This window comes from Pundamilia nyererei, unplaced genomic scaffold (assembly GCF_000239375.1).
Source record: "Pundamilia nyererei isolate P.nyererei 1_Seehausen unplaced genomic scaffold, PunNye1.0 scaffold00135, whole genome shotgun sequence".
Classification (NCBI taxonomy): Eukaryota; Metazoa; Chordata; class Actinopteri; order Cichliformes; family Cichlidae; genus Pundamilia; species Pundamilia nyererei.
In genome coordinates, this window is record NW_005187536.1 from 505,729 (window position 1) to 510,863 (window position 5,135).

A 5,135-nucleotide genomic window follows, 5' to 3' on the forward strand; every position below is an offset into this window, starting at 1 on the left:
TGTGTGTGTGTGTTTCCTGTTGCATGAAAGTTTCAGTGGCTGCAGCTTTGTGTCGTCTCTCTCCATGACTGTCTATACTTTCACATAAATTACTGCATTGATTTGTCTGTTTACACTATATATCTGTGAGTGAGTCCATGTCTGTGTATGTGGCTCTGCACACACATGCATTAAGTCAGCCTGAGTCTGCCTCTGTGTGTTTGTTTGGGTCAGCAGTGTCAGCTTTAGACACTGTTTGTCTGTGGGGATTGTAGGTTTAACAGCGTTAAGCCGACAAAAAGTCCTCTGCTCTGCAGAAAACTGTTTTCCCTGCTGGAAAAACTTCCCCATCAGACTGACTGTCCAGACCTGATAGGAAGCTTTCCGACCTTGGAAAGAACTTCAAAACACCCAGAAGAGGAATGTTAGCTACTTTCAGCACATAATTACAGTGAGGATTCATTAGGCTGGAAAAGTCCATCCAAAGCAATGCGCGTGGTTTGGCAACTTTTCAGTTTTTCCGCCGCAGCTAAAATGTTTTTATTCGGCTGATTTCGCCGCGTCCTTTTTGTTATTTGTGATTTCTCACGCTCGGCACAGAACAGAGCAAATGTCCGAATGAATTTAGAGCAGAGGATGGATGCTATACTGCAGCATTTCTCAGATAGGGTGGGGAGACCAGGACCACCCACAACGGTGCGAGACGTTTTATGGAACCTGACAAAAATATGCAAATGTATGTAAAGATGGTTTCTGGGTGAGGAATTCGATTTCCCATAAAATAAGGAGCAAGCGCATCCTCGGAGCACGGAGGATTTAACAGGTAGTGAGATAAAAAAAAAGAAACCAAAATTTAATCGAACATTTCTATTATTTCACCTTCGTCACTACGAGCGGCGGCTACATTCACATGCACTACAATAATAAACACTACTGCGAGTCTGTGGGTCCGTTTGACGTTTGTAGCCACGCAAAGGTCTTTGCTCCTTAAACTCTATCAAATCCATCCACTTACAGGATGTTTGCATAGCTCGCTCCTCGTGCTGGTCATTCAACGTTTAAATGGGTCGCCACGACGATGGATCAACAAGAGGACAAGCTATTAAAAAGACAGCTTCGTTGGTGTGTTTGTGTGTGCGTTTTCTATTAAACTGAGCCGGGAAAACATGACAGAGGGAATGATGGAGAGACGCATTATGTGAAAACGAGTGTGAACAGTGCGCTGCTTCACCTCTGAAGGACAGATGAGCTGTTAGCCAGAGCCGCACAAAGATTAAAACACTATCAGGAGCGCGAGGTAAGACGAGCGGCGATCGTAATTTTGGTTATCGGCTGTGTTTGATCTGCTTTCACCCTCGGCACTATAAATTGTGCCGTTCCTCTGTCTGGGTGCGTGTTTGCGAGGACACCTGCTTTCAGCGACGTGGTCTTTTAATGAGAATGGTGCACAGATGCCCTTCCACCCAGCCATGCTGAGGCTCTGTGAGCGTGTGTGGACAGCCCCATGCCGTGTGAATCACTGCCCAAGGATCCATTTTACAACAGTGGCCGTGTACTTAAACGTGGCGTTGTGATTACACAAGCATGCATACACACAAACAGCAGAGGTAAGTACTCCCAGGGACCACACCTGACAGTAGGGGCCGTGCTTCTGACTTATGAAAATAGCTGTCCCATCACTGACCACTCAGGATGGGCTCCTGTTGTCCAACCCCCCCCACACCCTATTCTTCCCTAATGGTTGGAGTAAGAGCAGCAGCGGAGACCCCCACAGCCCCGTCTTAGTGAGACAAAGGAGCATTTACAATCGTACAGAGACAGGAAGATGATGAGGAGTGACAACAAAGAGGAAGCTGTGGAGGTTAACATGTCTGTGTGAAAGAAAGGAAACCGCTTGACGTCCACGACACATTTAATATACAGAACAAATCTCTGCAGAGAGGCTGGTTGGAATCGGGCAGTGTACTCTGGCTCATATCTGCCCGTCGCTGCCGTTCAACAAGTAAAGTAATGCTGCTAATACGGATTTCCCAATTAAAGGTCTGCACATGCAGGGCAAGCTGGCATGTAGGTGATGTGAAATCCACAGCAGGTGTTGGCGGCACAGGGTTTGTTTTCCAAGCTTACAAGTGGTCACGGGCCATCGTGTTACATTACGGGTCCGCGGTGCGAGCCGGGCAGCCTTCTGTTCACGTGCCGAGGATCCCCACATGAACACAGAATTGCTTTTTGGCAACGGCCGACAGCAGAGTGGCAGCTGCCGTTTTCCACACACGTTAAAGAAAATGCTTTACATGTCAGGCTGCACTGAGCACCTCTGACTGGAAGTAGGGAATGTGCTGATCCCCGCTGACACAGGCCGGAGAGCATATCAGAGTGTAATGCAATTATATTTACCTACAAATATTTAAAGGCAGGCACACGGGGGTAACAGGACACAAAGAAACGATGACACCATAAGTAAGTGCTGTACGTAAGTGTTTACACAGTAATAATGGAACACACATCCTGTACATCAACATAATGCAAATTAAACAAGGATGTAAAAAGCAAGATTAGTCCACTCATAACAGAAAGTACAGTGTACTACAGCGTACACAACCATGAAATAACGCAGTACTTAAAACTACTTGCAGTATAATTGTTCCCTGTAAAAACGTCGTCCTGGTGTTACCGTGTGCACTTGTTTATTGAATATCTTGCTGTTTACAATAAAACTTGTAACCACCGATTGTGACGCTGAACTCACGAGGAACGTTTTTACTAAATGTCAGAGCGAGCGTGAGCCGAAGGGTATTTTCTCATATACCGTATTTACCGCACTTAAAATCCTTTTATTTTCTCAAAAATCAACAGTTTGCCTTATAATCCGGTGACCTTATGTATGAATCCTGGTTGTGCTCACTGACCTCGAACCGATTTTATGTGCTACACGGCGCTCAAAAATCTGTCAAAAATGTTTTAGTCCGACTCTGCTAAGCTACGAAGCCGCACCGCTTGATGGACTGTTGGAGCATTACGGCTGCCGTAGTCTGCAGCCAGCTTCAGTCAGGAGAACAACTGAGATAATCCATCCACAGTACCAGGTTAGTCATTAATATACTGCAACAACATGGGAATAGAGCAGCTGCAGAGAATTCAACATTAATGAATCAATGTTATGGAAGTGGAGGAAGCAAGAAGAACGAGCTGAGTAAAGTTTGACTTATCTGACTGTTTTGTGTCGATTAATGCGCCTTATAATCCCGTACTTAAGTTAACTTATATGCACAGTCAGAGGAGTCGCCCCCTGCTGGCCAAAAGAATGCAGGTTTAAAGGCTTTAGTTTTCAGACATGGAATAAATGTAGGGGTCTGCTTGAATGAATAATGTGTGAGAGATGTGAATGACATCATCAGTGGCTGTGCACAAAGCTCAGTGCACGTGCACTTTCATCTGGCCGCGCAGACTACCCGCATGTCTGCAAATGAGTACGACCTCAGAATAAAGACCGTATCTTTGAGTAACCGCGCTGATCCCCACTGGATTGACACAACTGACATGTGCGAGTATGTGTGACACTCGTGTGCAAAGGCGTTCGAGTCACACCAGTGTGGGCGAAAGGAAAAATGATGATGATGCTGCTAAACCTTCAATAAACACCAGCGAGATGTCACATGAGACAGAGAGCCAGAAAAAAAAGAGGAAAGAGACGTAATACCCTTCTCGGCTGCTCTCCACTGGGATGATGGCAGCTCCTGCAGAGACACCAAGCTGCCAAGGAGCTTGTGTGTGTATATGTGTGCGAGTGTGTGTCCATACACAGGTCTCTGAGGGTGTAACAGATGGGGGATCTACTGTAGAGACTCTGTGAGGTCACATTGGTGACAATATCAGTGAGACGTAACACACACACACACACACACACACACACACACACACACACACACACACACACACACACACACAGAAAGACAACAGACTGCAAAGACTGCAGCGGTGATGGATGAGGGATTATCAGAATGAGGAAACTGTTCAATAAAGTTGTTTTGTTTTGAATGTGCTCTGTCACCAGTTGCTAACTGTTTACTGATTTAAATGTCACTGTGTGTCTGTGTGAGTGTGGAGCATCTGCTGCCAAAAAAAAGCATGTTTCCTGTTGTGGAAAGAAGAAGAGCAAAGAGAAGACGGCCGTGGAGCTCGACGAAGAGCAGATGACAAAAGCAGAACTGCACAACGAGCCTGCAGGAACCAAATGCAGACCAATCAGCCCCACAGATTTCTATCCAGAGTGCACTTGTGAAGGGTTTGTATTCATATTGTCATCTACTGTGTCAAGCATACATGCTTAAGAGGTGGGGGACATGAATACTGGGTTGTATTTACCACGACGGGAAGCTTTCACCTCACTCAGAAAGATGTTTCTGTTTTTTGGCTTTTTGACTTGTTAAACAGAAACGTTCCTCGTGCCACCCAAAGGTGCACTTTGATGTTTAATCTAGCAGGAGCCATTCAAAGCATACTTTTATGAAATCACTGCGAGTTTGAACACAACGGGGATTTATGTTTGCAATTTTACACAGATTTGGATCAATTTACACGACTCGTCACATCCACAGCTTACTCTGGACCCCTTCGTGTTTCAACCCACTGAGTCATCTTTAAGCATCATTCAGTGCACATTCTGTAAACCACAGACCAACTAAAACATGAACGTCGTGAAAGCACGCAGCACATCGAGGAGGGGAGGAAACAAAGTCACTAGCACGCTGTCAGCAATTCCTGTAGTTTCTCTACGGCAGGGGTGCCAAACATAAGGCCCGAGGGCCAGAATCAGACCAGCACAGATTCCAGTCCAGCTCTCTGGACGGCTCTGGAAACTATGCAAAGGGGCAAAAATTTTGGACTCTTGTTTTACAGCTTTTCCTGCTGATAAAGACCGTACGCCAGAGTAATTAAATAATAGATAAACAACTATTCAATAAATGGGTCCACAGTTTTTTAATGGTGATCTTTGTACATTAAGAGAAACTTCCTGCTTTACAATCAGCAGACAGTCAAAGAAATAAGCTGCTTGAAAATCCAGATTCTTTGGACCTGAGATGTTTATGAATCCCCATTTATTTATTTTTGCTGTATCATGTTGTTTTTGATGTCTTTTTATTATATATTTCTTG

The 5,135-nt window shown here is 45.1% G+C and overlaps 1 protein-coding gene and 1 long non-coding RNA gene across 2 annotated transcripts in view; one reads left to right on the forward strand and one right to left on the reverse strand.

Annotated features, from left to right (window-relative positions):
• The window catches only part of LOC102199403 (partitioning defective 3 homolog B-like), a 213,201-nt gene that overhangs the window by 116,989 nt on the left and 91,077 nt on the right, over positions 1 to 5,135 (reverse strand). The gene's annotated exons all lie outside the window — the stretch shown is intronic.
• Positions 4,094 to 5,135, forward strand: part of LOC102212744 (uncharacterized) — a 5,835-nt gene continuing 4,793 nt past the window's right edge. Inside the window, exon 1 of the long non-coding RNA XR_312006.1 lies at positions 4,094 to 4,264. This is a non-coding gene — a long non-coding RNA (uncharacterized LOC102212744). The remainder of the gene's footprint in view (positions 4,265 to 5,135) is intronic.